The sequence below is a fragment of the Bombus impatiens genome, unplaced genomic scaffold (assembly GCF_000188095.3).
Source record: "Bombus impatiens unplaced genomic scaffold, BIMP_2.2 scf_2488, whole genome shotgun sequence".
Lineage (NCBI taxonomy): Eukaryota > Metazoa > Arthropoda > Insecta > Hymenoptera > Apidae > Bombus > Bombus impatiens.
The window spans coordinates 103,027-121,238 of NT_178907.1; the positions used below are offsets into that span (position 1 = coordinate 103,027).

At 30.7% G+C, this 18,212-nt stretch overlaps 1 protein-coding gene across 3 annotated transcripts in view; it reads left to right on the forward strand.

Moving 5' to 3' along the window:
- LOC100749309 (protein eva-1 homolog C-like) overlaps nucleotides 1-18,212 on the forward strand; it is a 127,496-nt gene that overhangs the window by 61,142 nt on the left and 48,142 nt on the right. Inside the window, exon 1 of one of the 3 annotated variants that reach the window (XM_033324431.1) lies at nucleotides 13,185-13,982. The exons of the other annotated variants lie outside the window; for them this stretch is intronic. The gene's annotated coding sequence lies outside the window, so the exon portion shown is untranslated. Of the gene's footprint in view, nucleotides 1-13,184; nucleotides 13,983-18,212 lie in introns of those variants that run through there. 3 annotated transcript variants of the gene reach the window in all.

Consider the following 18,212-nt stretch of genomic DNA (forward strand, 5'->3'; position numbering starts at 1 on the left):
ATATATATATATATATATATATATATATATATATATATATATATATATATATATATATATATATATATATATATATATATATATATATATATATATATATATATATATATATATATATATATATATATATATATATATATATATATATATATATATATATATATATATATATATATATATATATATATATATATATATATATATATATATATATATATATATATATATATATATATATATATATATATATATATATATATATATATATATATATATATATATATATATATATATATATATATATATATATATATATATATATATATATATATATATATATATATATATATATATATATATATATATATATATATATATATATATATATATATATATATATATATATATATATATATATATATATATATATATATATATATATATATATATATATATATATATATATATATATATATATATATATATAATATCATATTTATTATTTCCTATTCTAAAGATCACTCTCCGTTAAACTTATAATTTTCTGCATTCTATCTCAAAATACCTTTCAAACCTCAACTCTTTAAAACCATTCCAAACGACTTCCTATCATTCAGAGCCATCTTCAATCTACCCGAAGACAATCTCATAAGTCATCAGTCATTCCATCACGAGCAGTCAGAAATTCTGGTCACGAAGAAGCAAAGGTTATTCGAGGATCGGAATAAAGGGCATCCTCTTAACTAGTTCGAATGGAGTTTGCTAATATTATTCAGCCTCGTGCTCCGTTGTCTATAATTCCGCGGAAAAGGGTTGAATAAGATTATCTGATTAGAGCACGTCTAATCTTGTGAGCGCGACACCGCGAGAAAGGATAGGGGCTGTGGGGAAAAGGGTAGGTTAAATCCGACATCCCCTCTGAACGTTTCAAAACGCGAACTTTCGTATTATCCGCCTGACGAAACAAACGCGCACAGGTTTGCTGATATTCTGTATAGCGTTTTAGCGGAATCGCAAGCCAAGACGTTGCAATTAGGTACGCGAGGGCGTTTAATGGCGAATGCAACACGTGTGCGTGTACGGTTTACTGAAAGACACAAGATATTATTAACGAATGGGTAATGACCGATGAAATTTGTGGGTATCTCGTCCTCTTTCGTTAAGCATGTTATCTTGATTGGAGATAATTGCGGGCCTATAACATGATGTTTTGGCAACGAGGCGTCTCGCGTAGGGTTACCACGTGGGTGGTGATCACGCTTGCTGATAACCTCTATTTCCTTTGTTTTTCCTCCCCCTTTCTGGAAGAGGTTAAGACCATGGAAGTTGATGTATGTATTTGGGTTTCGATTTAGATTGTTGAAGTTAAATCTCATATTTCCTCTGAGTCATTTTTTGTCTAGTTGTATTATTTTATTGTTAACTTGAAATTTTAACAAAATATGAAAGAATCGAACTAATGCTAAATGCGATTATTTCAAGATTTTTAATATTTTAGAATTCTTTTCGTTTGTTGAACAGAGTAATATTATTCGGATGCAGAATGGTTATAATTAGGTTACGGCAGATTTATAATAGAATTCTACTTGATGATATGCATTGAATCGCAGTTTAAATAAAAGTTTTTTTGCTGATAGAAAATTGTAGCGCTACTTGAATTACATAAGCTGTTCGGGTAACTTCTTTTTTAACTAAATTTTTCGAACTAAATTTTAAATATCGTCGTATATCCGCGACTGATACCGCAGCAAGAGTCTAACGGCGCAATTAATTAGCGTTAATATTCACAAGGCCCTCCGCTCGAACGCTGCTTTAAAAACAATTTAATTAATCCTCGTCGAGACGGAGGGTTCTTTCATTTGCGCTATTCTGCATCGACGCCTTGACCTTCTTTTTTTGCCTCCCACCATTAACCCCTCCTCTGCGTGACATTTTCCAAGCGACACGGGCCACTGTTACAAATGTAATTCAACTTAATACCCTCGACAGAGCTCAACGTCCACGACAGAGGACAAAATCTGTTTAATCAGTTCCACTTACTGCTTGATAAGGAATTAAGGACAACGAGGATTGCTCGAAGTAGAGAAAGGGAGAGGGAAAACAAAGCTTTACGCTCAATCCCTGGTCGCATATTTGAGATCTACACTTCGGGAGCATTTTCGCAGATCTATGCCATTTGCTTTGTTTTAGCCCAGGAATTAACGGACCTAACCTTCCTGTCGCTGCTTTTTTGTCGCGTTAGGGGTTTGAACAAACTGAGGAATGCTCGTAGAACGAAATGTCGTGTAATATCGTGTACATGGTGTTTGTCAGCAAATGGTACACAATTTAGAGAATATTATAAGCTAAAGAGTTTAATTTGGGTTCTGTATTTCGATTCTTTGTTAGTTAATTATTATTTAAAAATCGACTAAAATATCTTCAAAGCTTGTTAACCACAAAATTAATATGTTTCTATAACGGTCAAGGGTTAATCTTCCATAAATACAATAATATGTGTAATCGTAAAATAATTGTATACTTAATTGTATACTTAATAAACACCATAAATAATTGTATACTTAATAAACACCTGAATGTATATAGATTAATGTAAATGAATATATTTTGTAATATTTCTAGAAATATATTTAAGTATGTAGTTAATATACAGTTCAGCACAATACTTCTAACCGGACAGCACAAAATGTCTTAACAATGCGAAATAACTCTCACCCCCAATTTCATTCATCTATTACCTTCCGCATGTATTTTTCCACACAATATATGCCTACATCTGCCCATTCCCTTTTGTTCTATTTTACAATCTCTTTTACTCACTTCGTATAAACTGTGCAGACATTCCCAGGACACAATCGGTCACGTGCACCTAAAGTCTAAAGGTTAAAGTGATGATACACTCTTGTTTTTCATGCTAATCTGAAGTATACTTTCCAAGTATTCGTGATATTACATGGATGGATATCCATGTATCCAGTCATTCGCTAGAAAAATTCAAAACAAATTTACGTTTCTAAAATACAGAATGATAACGCAATACGCAAAGGACCTAATACATATGTGAATAATAAGTAGGAATATTTTTAATATTCAAATTAAAATATCAATTTCCAATTAGGTTTCTCTTTATTCTAATTACATTGAAAAAAATGACAAAAATACATATAATCTTAATTAAAATCCTACATATTGGAAAGTAGTAGTAAAGAACATTTCTGAATAAATCTTACATCTGCAGCTCTTAATCATTCAAAGAATAAAGTTTCCAGGCGGCAGCATCGCAAAACTTTATTTCGAAACTTCATTTTTCTTCATCATCTAGAAAAACTAATTACCTTAACAGAGGGACTTTTTCCCGAGCGGTCGAACAGATTCTGAATTTCGTTGGAGAATTTCAACGAATCGCGACTGAAAACCGGAAGTGAGCGCAGTGGGCGTTTGAATATTGAATCAGAATAATTCTCATAATACAAATGAATCGGGTTTCCAGAAACTTTTCGGCTGTACTCGGCGTCAGCAAATAGATCCCAGCACAAAACTGAAACTGCCTTTGGAAATTAATAACAATCGGAGCTTTGTGGAGCCACGTTAATGCAAGCTTCAATTAAAATTCACGCTCGAGGCAATGGATCGCCAAAAGCGAGAGCATGTGTGGAGTAACAAGAATGATTAACAGTCGGTTTGTGTTCATGAACTTCGATTTCCAGCGAAACGACAATTTCGATCTGTACAGTGGGAAGAACACGAAATCAATATGAAGCATTGTTTCCGGTAAATTCAATTTCATTGATTTTCGTTGATGGGAATATGGATTTAACCCCCTACAGGCGAAATCTTATTCTCATTGTAACAGGAGATGTACATTGACGAGCATATAAATAAGAGAAGTTCTTTTTGAATAAAACTCAAATGAAGTTAGTTTGTAAATTTGAAACACAAATTTTAAATTCGTCCTATATATATTAATGGTGCTTCAAAGTACGAGAAGTATATTTTTAAATCCCATATTATACAGAAGAAATATAAATACTCATTTATATAACTCTTCGTGAAACAAATAATTTAACAGATATTTTATTTACAACTTTACGTAGAAATTATATTGCTTACGTTCTTTTTCGTCGTTCAGCAAATGATCTGTTCTTAATATACAGTAAAAATTTATATTTATCTGATCTTTGCGAACAACATTTCAATTAATGCTTCATCAAATTGAACTTTGATCAATCAAATCCATTTATCGTTTTATTGGCATAAATTTTTATCGTAATAAACCATTTACTCTATAGAGATTTCAAATAAAAGAACTAGTGAGCTTATTTTAAGTACTACGTCTATCTTACACTAAAACTGAGAATACATACATCCTAATGCACGTGTTTGATATGTAGAAACATCGAAATCGCAAACACAAACATGTTTTCGCTCCTCCATTCGATGGAATTTCGCGAATTGAAAATTGCGTTTGTTTCGATTACTGGCTCAATTCGGCGTCGGCTTATCGTCTTAAAAGTTTACTGGCGCTCATTGTCAGTACCGTGCGCGATGTTTCTCCTTGAAACGTGCCACCGTATTCTCTTCCCCGCGAAATCATCTTACGGCACGGTGTGTCTACTCGCTAGAGATTGCTTCGATAAGTTGAAATAGATTCCCGTCGCCGTTGCTTCTCGAAATGTTTGCACTGGATATGATAATGGAAACGTGCTCGCGCAAGCTTTCTATGTAACACAGATGCAACCTTGTGTATTTTTCTGGATTTATGTCAGAACACGGGAATGCTCTCGCTTGGAAACGCAAGATTTGTGGCACTGCAATTAGAGATACTTTTTGAAAACGGCCTGTCTTGTCCGTTTTAATATTCAGTCTGTTCCGCAGATGTAAACTTGTGAAAATAAAACCGTGCGTAATTTTTTGGAAAGATGTGTATTTGAAGAAACAGTTGTTGCAAGAAATAAAAATTTTAGGCTGTTTTAGCTTGAGCGTTTTGGAATTTTTTGGATCTCCTCATTTTATTTCGTGTATTTTTCACCTTTTTGTGTAAAAATAGACACATCTGCATTTTTGTAAAAGTCGCAAATTGCACTGCTAATGTGATAACAATAAACTTCAATAAACTTTCAGAAACTGCGTAACGAACAGCAAAAAGATAAAAAATCAATATTTTATATTCACCAAATGTTGCAATATGGTGTGCCCATTAAAAAGTTTATATCGTATCTCATTATTCTATGTTCGCAACATCGTATCGCGTTTCGTTGCGCTCCGCTAACAATGATTTTCATCTGAATTACTAACAACGAAATCATAGCCATCTTCCTTGAGAAAGAAAATAGGCAAACTCTACAAATTCGTCGACATTTTCTTGGTTAATTTAATAAAAGCCAGTACAGATGACAATTTCAAGGTTACATTTTCAGATATATACCTTGTATTCTGTTAAGTAAATAGTTAGAATTGCACATGAGGATGTTCTTATTCGTCTTGTTTGCGTATTTTTCTTGAGACTTTGTGCATATGAAATTTCGTATTTAAAAAATATGAATGATGAATATGATAAAGATTGAATATTCATAGAATAGTATTAACTGTAATGTTTCCTAGAGACATGTATAAATTAAAAAAAAATTATCAAAACTATAACTGAAAGATATGAAATTCTTGGATTTTCAATATTAAAAAGAAATATCTTCATTGATATTAAACATTATCTAACTGTTAGACGTTGAACCATTATTAAGTAATTTTTTATATTTATAAATTCATTAAATTAGGATATTGGAAAATATAAGGTTGTTCGAAAAATAGAGATGCGAAATAAGAGTAATATGTATTTGGAAAATTTTACGATAAAAGTATGGTCTGATTTAAACAATAATGCCTTTGTTTTGAGATAATAGGCGACGTGAGATTTTGTCAAGCGTAAAATGCTGTCCGCGAGCAATTCCAATTTCTCTGCTCGATTTCGCGAAAAAGGCATCGTAAATTGTTTCTAACTGATAGAATGGCTTTTCCACGCGATTGCTCTAAATTCGGAATTTTATATGTGACTCGATATGACTAGACACAAGATTTCGCTAATTTTACGTCGTTTATGTGTTTCTCTCGTTCTCCCGTTCCGTACAACACATTTATCGGCATTTCCTGATTGTTCTCGTCAACCAAGGATATTATAGAATATGGCCAATTTTTTATTCGAAGTATTGAGAATTTGATTTAATATATCTATTAACATATTGAAAGAATGGGTCAATTTACATTTTCCTTATTTTACTATCTTCGCTAAATCGTCAAATTATTACTATAATGCTAACCTGTTCTACATTAATATTTCATATTAATGTTACACTTATCAGATGTTTGTAATCTGTGCTACTTAAGTTTCCCTTTATAAAAATAATTTATAAAAATTCTTCAAAATCTGGTATAATTTAGATAGACCAAAGCAATATTAATAAACAGATAAATTAGTAGTAAAAAGCATTACTAACATCATACCTCCTACTAAATTAAATTAGATCCTAATAAATTAGGTTAAACTTCGTTGAATTAAAATGGAAATTTTATTCCAAAAACAGATCCTAATATATCTTCATTTATAAATGTCACTCAAATTACGTTCTATCAGACGATCATTCGTCAAGGAAGGATTTCGTGTCGTTTCCAATGAGGAACCTTACCCGAAACTGACGAAAGCATGAAATGAATCGAGTGCAGGTGGGTGAAATCGCGAAAACTGTCGTCTATTGGCAGCCCATCCGGATATTCACGCTCCATTATGGGAATAGACGTCCGCTTGGGTTATTACCGTTAAGTCGGTTATCTTGTGCCCTCGATGAATTCCCTGGAAAAGCTTCACGAGGTATTCCGTCGTGGGAATGCGTCCAACGAACCTCGAGCAATGCAACAAACCGGAAGAAATTCTGTTTTAAGAAACGCAACCGCGCGAGCATAGTTTATGTTATTTGAACGAGAAAATGAAGTAAAATCTTGCTTTGCGAAGCAATTACATCGTTTCATGATACCCGTCATTACTTCATATTAATATCGGAATTTGTATCCATCGATTCGTAAAATTATGCGCGAAGGAATTAGTCTTATGTCTTAAGGTATTGATTCTTTGTGAATGTTGTGAGTGAAGTATTGAATCGTATAAATAATACATAATACAAAACATTCTCAGTTATCTCATTTGGATAAATGGAACTAGTGAGAAAATATTATTAAATAATATGTAATAAAGAGATAAAAGAATTGTTGCAGTTGCCTTAACAAAAAATATTCTTTGTCAAATTATTTTTATTTTAATTGTAGATCACTTTTTTATATTTGGATAACGAGATTTGTTTTATTTTTATATTGTTGTTGTATATAGTAATTATTATCCAATGAATTGAAAAATCAAATTTTATAATGAAATTATTTTCTTTCGAGAGAAACATTATACATATCAAACGAACTGTATTAATAATATAATATTTCATTAAACTTGTTGTGTATACCATTCGTTGGTACGAAGTTAAACAATAAACATTTTGGAGTAATTTATTTTAATGTCCTCCTCTGTACAAATTATTATTCATGATGGGCATCTTGTATCTTGCAAACGATAACAAAATTATTATGAACTTCGGGCACTCGTACAACATCATAATATATATTATAGATCATAATATAATATTAAAGCATTAAAAGATATTCACCACTTATAATCAACATAATTTTGATGCGACCATAATACTGATAATATTTTTGTATTGTTAAATGAAAATAGTAGAGTTGCATCGTTTAACTTTCCAATTGATGTTACCACGTTAATGTATTTCGTGCCGCTTTAATTTTATTAATTGTAATATTTACATATTACAGTTTGTTTATATGAAATGTGAATGTATATAATAATGTTATGCAGGGAACTATACATAGCCTGCGATTTTATTTAAAACGTTCCGAAATTCTTGCATAAATGGCATTAATCCGAACTTCACATTGATGCTGTTCCTTTTTAATTCATGAAAGCTTGAGAAAGTGAGACATCGCATCAGTTACTAATTACTTGTTAATTTCTTCTTTTCCTAATCGTATTTTATATAGCAAAATGTATATAACACTTTGTTATTTGTTAGTCGTATATTTTTTAAATACGCAAAAAAATAATATTAGTAGAAAAAATGATGTACATTGCATTACAAAGAATAGGAATCTTAAAAAATAAAAATGTATACTGTGTTAGTAAGAACCAGGAATCTATCTCATCAGGGATTAATCGTTTAGTTTCTGAAAACTTGATCACTACAAAATTAAAATGAGCAAATTTTCCAAGAACAAAAGTAGTCAATTTATCATTTAAGTGTCTTCTGCACAGTTTTCTAAGATATTTACATATTAAAATTTAACAGCTCCATCTCATCAAAACGAATCAAACGTTTCTTCAAATTTATCACTTTCCTATATCATCCGACCAGTAAACAATATACAACGAAAAAAGCAATAAAATCTAAAAGAAAGAAGACTACCCAATGGTACTAATAATCGTATCGTTTCTGCAGAAAATCTTCCCACTTTAGCGGAAATTATTATTTTCACGATGCAGTTTAAATCCAACCCTATTAAATTTTCTTGGTGTGTCCTTTTCTCCTTGTACTCCCTAGGTTTGCGGTTCAGGACATTTTATTTCAACGCCATAAATTTCGTCGAACATTTCGACGGTACGGAGTCAAGACGCACATACACTCAGCATCTCTACGCGAGAATCGATGGCTAGGGCTGAGACACAATTCCCGCGAGTTACGATTCACAATATGTTTCGAACGTACGAAAGAAAGAGAGAGAGACAAAGAAAGAGAAAAAAATAGAAAATCGATTGTTGGATAGTTAGAAGCTCGACGACGAAGAACCACTTCCTGCCTCTCCGAGAAAAGAAACGCGTTGCGAGCAAAAAGTTCCTGCCACTACTGTGCAAAATGTATCCCACGTACCGGCACGTAAAATGTTTTCGCTTTGCATGGCCTACTCTCGACCCGCATACGCCCATTTTTCAATCACTTTATTCCTTATTTTGCCATTTTTCGCCGAACTAAGAACCGCTCGCAAACTTCTGCTCAGTGAGACTGGTCAAGTGGAATCAACAATTAAAAATATTAGAGGCGCCGAGACGTTGTTCGGTCAAAGTGAAATTCTAGATTAGTTGTTCTAATAGTTTTATATTAGCTGGTTTTTCGTCGAGGGAAAATTGCACTGTAATATTGGAAGTTATTATTAACTCATTACTAGTCGTTACGTTAATGCGATATTTCATATGGGATTTCTTTTTTTTTTTTTTTTTTTAGGTTTTTTGCTATTACTCACACACGTAGAATTGTGGTATACGATATTTGTTTCTGTTTCTTCTTCTATTTAAGTTTTATGGCGTTTAATGAATACACATATAAAAATATGTAGTTTGAAGGAAGTGTCTACAACGCTATTACAAATTGTTTCTCCGAAGATGAATGAAAAATAAGATAATATTTGAATATAATGAAGATAATGTTTTTCTATTTTTTATTGCTTATTATCCTCATTTTCTTATTAAGGTATCATTATGTATCAAAATGGTATTTACCTACATTCTAGGACAAGTGTTAAGTCCAAGCATGGAATAATCCCGTTTTGTAATTACACAACGAATGTATTATAATAGATGATATATTGTTAAAAATTTATTTAGTATAGAATATTTATTTAGTTGAGGATATCAATGTCAACTTTGCGATGGTAATTAACACGAATTGCGATTTCGATACAATATGGTCTACAACGTTGAGTGATGAACACAAATGAATATATGATATCTGAAGAACATGAATAATTGAGTGGGTCTACTGAAATGCATTATTGTTCTCGTAAGTAGTAGAGCAGCCAAACTTTATGAAATTTCTACGTATATACACATAACTAGTTTATGTATGTGCTTCAAACAACAATAACGCTGTCGTTAATTAATACATTCCTTAGTAGTTCCTACGTTCCAATTAATACTACTTTTGCTACATTTTTTTATTATTCCTACTACACAAAATTTATATTTTCTAGAAAAAAAACAAGAACATAACAAGAAATTGTTTTTAAATATTAGGTTGTCCCAAACATGAAGCCTAATCTGTCTAGTGTTGCGGTCTTTATCTCAATAGAATAAAATGGATCATACATAATTCAATAAAATAATATGAAACGAAAAATGTTGTGCATCTATTATTTCCTTATAATACGAAAGAAACTTTTGGGACAACCTAATATTTAGTCAAAATTAATATTTTCACATCATGTTTTATTATTTACATTAATGTCGAAGTGGTCATCACTTCTAAGAAAACTCTACATCTGGCCTTTTTAGTTTTCTCAAGCACTGAAGCCATTGACAGCGTATAGACAAAAGACTGGGACGAAGGCAGACCATAAACAGCAGACAGGCGACGTTGGCTTCGGGTTTTTCAGTTATAGGGTAACACTGCTAGCGTGCGGATCTGGACCAGCTCAAATTATCATCCTACTTGTACTTACACTTCTGTATTAAAATATATTTTCTACCTTACAATTTATCCACGCGTTTCTCTGTTTATACATCTAATGACCTTAACAATTAATATAAATTATAAATTACTTCTGAGAAAGATTAGTACATACCATATGTGTAGGTTTAATTAACTTACTAATAAACTTTAAAGCATATTACAATATCATTTAACTTTCTTAATATCCATAAATATAACTATATAATATAAATATACTATATAATATATAACTATATAACATAAATTTTGATGAATATATCTGAAAAATATTATCTTCTTCTGTTCCTCATAAATTCGCCTCTAATGAAATTAATGGCATGTAACGGGTATACCAAATTTCTATCTATTTTTCCTCCACAAATGTTTCAAGTAAATAGAAATAATAACAACTATGTACACACGAACACATAAAATTTTCACTAATACCCATTACTTTGAGACACGCAATTAGTAATCCATAGGATGGTTCTCATCAACGCGAAGAACCAATCAGTTAATGATCAATTAATCATTCAGCTAGAACAGAATCATTTCGGTTGCTCGTAATCAGTCTACTACAATGATTCTGGAGTGCAATTAGCGTACAATACTTCTTGGAAGCACGTCGTATCGATTCAGCGTACCGGAATAGCAATTCACGCGATCATTATAACACATGATCCACTGTATTTACGCTTGCTTATTCGTTTTTCTACCTTCTCACCTTCTCGAAATGCGCGCCAATGTTACGCTTTAGGCGAACATTTTCGCTCGAGCCACACAGGAAATTTATAGCGGAAGTTCCCTTTGCTCATGATCAAAAATTTCGCACCCGTTGACGCAAAACACGCGTGGGTGCCGATTAAATTCGTCATTTCACGATACGTTTCCTACGAATCAGGGCAATTTTCGAGCAAAAGACGGGTTTTGAAGTTATCGTGTTATCAACGCGACGTTCCTATGGTGACGATAAATGTATTGGATAAACGGATGTCAAAGCAGACGATTGGATATAGTTGGTTTGAGGCAGGAATTTACCTAAAATATTATTCTCTAAGGAATGATACTTGCTTGAAGTATCGTAAGATTAAAGATGAAAAATTGTTTTGATATTGAAATTATCTTATAAAGCGTATGTATGAAAATATTCGATGCGAATTTCTCTTACTTTTACTACATTTTCCTTATTGATTTAAAATTATTAAAAAGCAGCTGAAAGCATGTATTTTTAATCATATAATCCGAGAGAGAAAATAATTTATATTTTAGTTATTACAACAACATTAACTTTCAATATAGTTCAATTTATTCACATATTAATACAAGATATAAAGTTAGTTTCATATATTCGAAGCTGAAGAATACACGTAAGAAACAAGAATAGAAACAATTAGATCGGCCACTGAGACGAACGAAAATAGTAAGTAGAAATAGAAAGAAGATTTATGTACATCAAACTATTACAAGCTATATTATATTAAAATATAGTTTTTAGTCATTAGTTGATAATTTATAGTCCCTAATGCTTAGTTTTTAAATATAAAAAGATATAAAAAGATATAAAAAATTAGCAATAGAATAGAGTAGAGTAGAATAGAGTGGAAAAGAGGGGAGGTAGACATATAAGAAGAGAATTAGATGTAAGAGATGTAAAACCGAAAGTTTGTCTAAAGCCGAAAGGCACGGACTAAACAATAATAATAATAATATATTAAAATATAATCAAAATAGTATCAAATCAAAAAAGTATTTTACTACTGATGCTATTTTCTGTATTCGTTTTGATTAAAAATTATTTAGTTTAACATATTTATACTATTGTAACTTTTTAAATAATATTATTTATTCTTTATCTTTCTTAGCGCGAGAAACTTCGTGAGCCCCTTCCTTCTTTTTTTTTATACAGCAGGAAACTCGTTCATCAAAATGTAAAGCTGTCGTGGAAATTTCTGCTCAACAAATGTCGTACGCCAATTGCTGAACTGTCCAACGTTGTTTTATCATTTCATAATTGGTTTTGAAATACTTGTATCCTGTTCGTCCATGTGGACGAACTAACATTTAGCTCTACAATAAAGGAGGGTTCTAGCTATTCGAATCTATTGCTCATCGACTTCCCGATTATAATAGCACCTATAAACGTGACACTTTTCGATATTTGGAAAATTTTTGCATCCCCAGATCCTATGAAATTTTCAAGTCGATCGGAAATTAAGTTATTTCGTATGAAACCAACCAACGTGAACGAGAATTAAAACGAGGCACTCTTGGTCTTTTTTAACCTTGTCGAAAATCTATACGTCTCGAATATTCGCATCTTTTTTAGTTTTTCATGATACTTTTCAAACTTACAAATCTTACAAAGTATCTCGAGATAAGAGACAATAAGTTTTATAGGATTAAATAATTGAGTTTTAAAAGATACGACAGTTAACGTAACATTTCAATGAAGACCAAATATTCCCTCACCTGAATTTCTAATCCAATAAACAGATTACATTTGAACCTACGGACTATATTTTTGCAAATTCGTATTTTTTCTGGTATAATTAAAAAAGTGGAGTGTATGTAGAGCATTGTTTTCTCTATTATATCATACACAGTACTTTAGTTTGCTTACTTTATATATTTTTGCATATTATATGTATTTTTTGTATTTTTGCATCTTAAAATTTTTTCACAAATTTAACAAATGTGTTTAGAATTTACATTAACTTACAGAATTACTATTTAACATTTCAATCTCTTTATCTAAAACTAATGTAATTTCGTGAAAGAAAATTGCGACCTAATACATCGGTACAAAATATCATATCATATATAAAAAGTTTACGATACAGTACTTTGTCAGAATAGCTAATAACTCACTCTTCTATTTAATGAAATAAAAACAACTTATGGTTTCGATAAAAAGAATCTTATGGTTTCCGAAAAGGAAAGTTGCCACTGTCGCCAAACGGAGGGCTGTGATTTCCCATGGCAATTCCGCTCGACCGGCAATTTTATTCTTTAACCAGGCGACGAAACAAAGGGACGAAGGCGACAATATTACTGGAGAGGAGATAAAGCGAAGCATCAGAACCTTCTGTCTTTTCGTCGCGAAGAAAGAATCTGATCGGGCGAATATCGAAAGTTCTCGTCGCGGTGGAATTTTCGAAATTCGACGAGTTGGGCCGAGCAATCATTAAAACGAGCTGTGTTTAATTCCGGTTAAGGTCATCATTGGACGAGGGGATGAGGGCGAAAAGAACTACAGAAGCTGTTGTGAAAGAAAGGGCCAAGATGGAATGGGTCTGTGTATTGTGTGGCAAGGGATGAAATTGATTGATGCGCCACTTCCGTTCCAGACTTCGAAAGCAACGTCGTTGGCTCTCTTTTTGTTTGAAGAAACGCATTAATCTGAATTATCAACCACGAAGGAAACACACAGGAAGTTGGTGAAACACACGCCAAGTTTGTCTGTTCTCTGCCTTGGAGTAACTTAAAATAGAGGGAGGAAATAAGTATAATTCTTTGTAATCTTGATTACATTTTTCTTCTTTCTTTCTTGTGTGAATGATATGAAGAAAGGGCACAATTGCTACATTAAGAATGCTTACGCAAGTTATATTTGTATAAGAATAATTAAAAGAATAGGATCTATGCAGAAATTGGCATATATTTTGAAAATTTTATATTTTACATTTTATATCTGATATATTATTTGGAAATTCAATGAACGATGAACATTTATTATTTATATTATTATTATTCGATAATTATTACGATATTAAACAAATGTATATTACAATTTAAATATCCCTTGACCATTTGACCATTTTTATTTTAACACTAGGATTAAAAAATTGTCAGAATGTTTGTTTTTGTAATTATTGCATATATACAAGTATCTTTAGCAAAGTTAATGTGGGCTCTCATTATGGTAGAAATCTAATTATATGCATATAGATACTATTTGGTTCCATTACACACCATTAATTATATTCACCTGTATTATTAATTTATGATTAATAATGAATGTAATGATAGTACAAAAATATAAGAAGAGGGAAAGAAAAAGTTATTCGAATTTTCATGTTTTTAAACGAAAAAATTGTTTTATAGCTAGCATCAATCTCAGCATCAATTTATAATCGGGAAATACCATTCGCTTCGGCAGTTGATTTCAATTTCCCCGAAATTAATTTATCCGAGAGACATACGTATGTGAATTTCTGCGTAGTGCAAAATCGAGATGATAAAATTTCAATCGCGAATATTTATCGTTGTAATGTTGTCGAAAAATTTCCATGCATTGCAAACGAAACGCGCCACGAGTACGTTTGAAATAGATCTTTGTTTATTACATTCTCTCTAAAAACATTCATCAATGTATGTTTCGATTGCCTTTTATTTTATTGCATTTTTATTATGCCACAAATTAAAACAATTAATTAAACAATGATGCAAAAGTTACGTCTTGAAAATTGGTTTAGATAAAAGATCTTGATCATAATAACAAAATATGTTGAAATATTTAAATATAGATATTAATAAAAATTGTACACTCTTTAAAAATCCTGGGAAATTGTTATTAAAAATATATTGTAATTTCCAGTTAATATCAAAATAATTATTTTGATTATTTTAGACGAGCACTCATTACTAAAGACCTTTCGTATAATAGTATCTTATTTAATATTTTCTTTAAAAATATCTTTGTTTATTTAATATTTTCTTAAAAGTATCTTTGCAGTAATCATGATATTATTCATAATTTAGTATGATATTTAATTATTAATAGGCACAACACCTTCAAAAACGTCAGTTGTTATAATTTAATTTAAATTTTTTATAGAATTATGTTTCATCAGATTGTCTGAATTATTGAAACTCAAATTCTACACAATTACACAAACTTTTAATGAATATATAATAGTATATAACATAACTACAACACCATGTTTGCATTGATCGAAAAAAATCCGATTATATGTGATTTCATTAATTAGACTGACCAAGTTATGGAAAAAGAAGAACAGCCCTGTAAGAGTGGGAATTATTTTGCAGTAAGTTTTGATACCTCTGCATTGTTTAATTATGTTCACAGCGAAAATGTTTATGGAAACATGTTGTTTGTAATCGACTTACACTGTATTGTATTTTTTCGATCGTTGCCTGATGAATATTCTATAGAAGAATAAATAGGATGCGCGTTCATCTATTCCCACATCTGGTGTCAATATTTATCCTGTTTTCGAACGAATACCTTCAATCAATATTTATGCGTTGCGAAAAGAAAATATTTATAGTTAGAATCACAGTAGAATTTGAAACTGTTCCTGCAATAAATTAATAATCATTGTGTATATTCATACATTATATAAATATTTACTAGAGAATGACCTGATTGCATTATTGGCTCTTTAATATCTAAAAATTGATTTGTAAATTCGTAGAATCGTTGATTCCAATGAAATCTTGATAATATATTAATATGTATGATATAACAGGTTTTTGATAAAGATTTTTATACGAATTGATTCTTACAAAAATCTCTTCGCATCTGTATATAAAGTGGACTTACGACTTTGTAAAATATATTACAATAAGTTGCCACGGTTAAAATAAACGATCACTTTGTTCCATTAACTAGATTATCTGAATTGTCCATTTGGCCACGGAAATAGAAAAGTTAACTTCCGTTCTACCTCGTTACATCCTCGGTTCGCTGCAATCCAAGAACGAAATCTAGAAATGTTCCAATCGAAGAATGTAGTTTCTCAGTAGAAAGCGTTTACTACCGATAAAACGTTTAACTAATTGGATTTTTTTAATGTCGTAGCGTTGCAAGCGTGTTGATCAAAGGATATTAATCTGAAGATATATACAATTGTAATCGCACCACTGTAGCTTCTAATAATTATAAAATTTATGGATTTCGTATGTTTTCGAATAGTAAAATATTCAAATTCTCAAACTTTCAAATTGTGCAATCATCGAGTTTTCAAATTTTCAAATCTCCAAACCTTTAAAAATTTTTTAATACAAAATTTAGATGTCGAAAATATACCGAGTTGAGAGTTGAACTCCTACGTTAATTTTTAATGGAGAGAAGTCTTTTCTATTAATTGTGCAATGCGAGAATAAATACATTTCACTATTTTTCTTCGCAATGTTATACAATTAAAACTGAGATCGTTCCATCGAGAACTGGGTTGATACTCTGCGAATTTGTTTTCCCTTTAATTTCGAGAGAAATTTCGAGCTGGATTTTTAAATGCAGAAGGCAGAGACAATCCTTCAACCGCAGAAATCGGGAGATTGATATGACTGCGACGAGTCATTGAGTTCTAAAAGGTTGGCATCTTTTCTACGTTTTAGTTGTTCAAATGAAGAACAGGGTTTGTTCTGGTTTGTATGATGAATTTCGTAACCAGCTCGTATTACGCATCTTCCGGTTTCCGTTACGATGAAAGTGATCGAATTTCGTTGCGAATTGGGAACATAGTACATAGAACAGTACATAGTTACATTTTCGAGGTTCTCGAGCTTCAACGGATTCGATTTGCTGAAGGAGAAGCTGAACAGAAGTGAAAAGTATTTTTAATGAAAGTTTGGAATATTAAACAAATTATTAAACAAATATTAATATTAATATTAAATAAATTTGAAATTTTTTTTTATATTTTTAGATATGCTTAATGAATGTAAATTATTAGGAGAGGCAATTTTGATAATCAAATAACATAATTAAAATTCAAGAGAAAAGAAACTTTATATCGTTAAAATTTAGCTTAAGTCAGAATTTTAAAGAAATTCATTCAAGAAAGAAAATAAACGAATTGGAAGAGATGTTAATCATAATATTATTCAAATTTATAATTAGTAAATTTGTTAAATTATAATATCTAATACTTCATGATCTTTTTAGCAGAATTTGTGTTACCAATAGTAACACACAACTTTTGTTTTGAATTTAATTCCGCAACATTGTTACTTTTTATTCTATGACATATTACATGGATACATTACACAGTGTACAAATTAAAATTCCAAATTTTAAATTGAGATGGTTCCTGAAAATCTCGTCAACGTAACGGATGACATTGCTGTCAATGATTTTAATTAACGCTATCATTAAATACGACATTAAAAATGCAAGAATGAACGAAACGCTTCAAATTGTCGTTTACAGCTGAGATTGAAGTTGGACGAAAATTAATTTTTAATTTATGTACGCTTTTAATGCATTATTATTATATGCAGCGTTATTTTCCTGTTTAAAATGAGTTTCGTTTATCATGAGAGGTTCGTAATATTTTTGCTTTCAATGTTTCTGATTTTCGATCCTTGAAGAAATTTTGAAGATTTTTTCTTAAAATTCAATATATTTTCTGTTGTTCGTTAATTACAATTTTATAATGAAATTAGCAAGATAAAGAATACCTAATAATTTTTATACTTTCTTAAATATTCCATAATTTTAGCCTTCTTTAACTCAAAATTTACCACGAAAATCTAAAAAAGAAAAAAATAGTCCACTAAAATCTATAAATAACCAAAAAATTTTATTGTCATCCTTCATCAAAATTTACCTTCATTAAAATTTTCCTAATCTTAGCTTCCATTAATTCAAAATTTTCTATTAAAAACTGATAAAATTAATAAACAACCAGAAAACAACTCTTCTAGCAATTATGC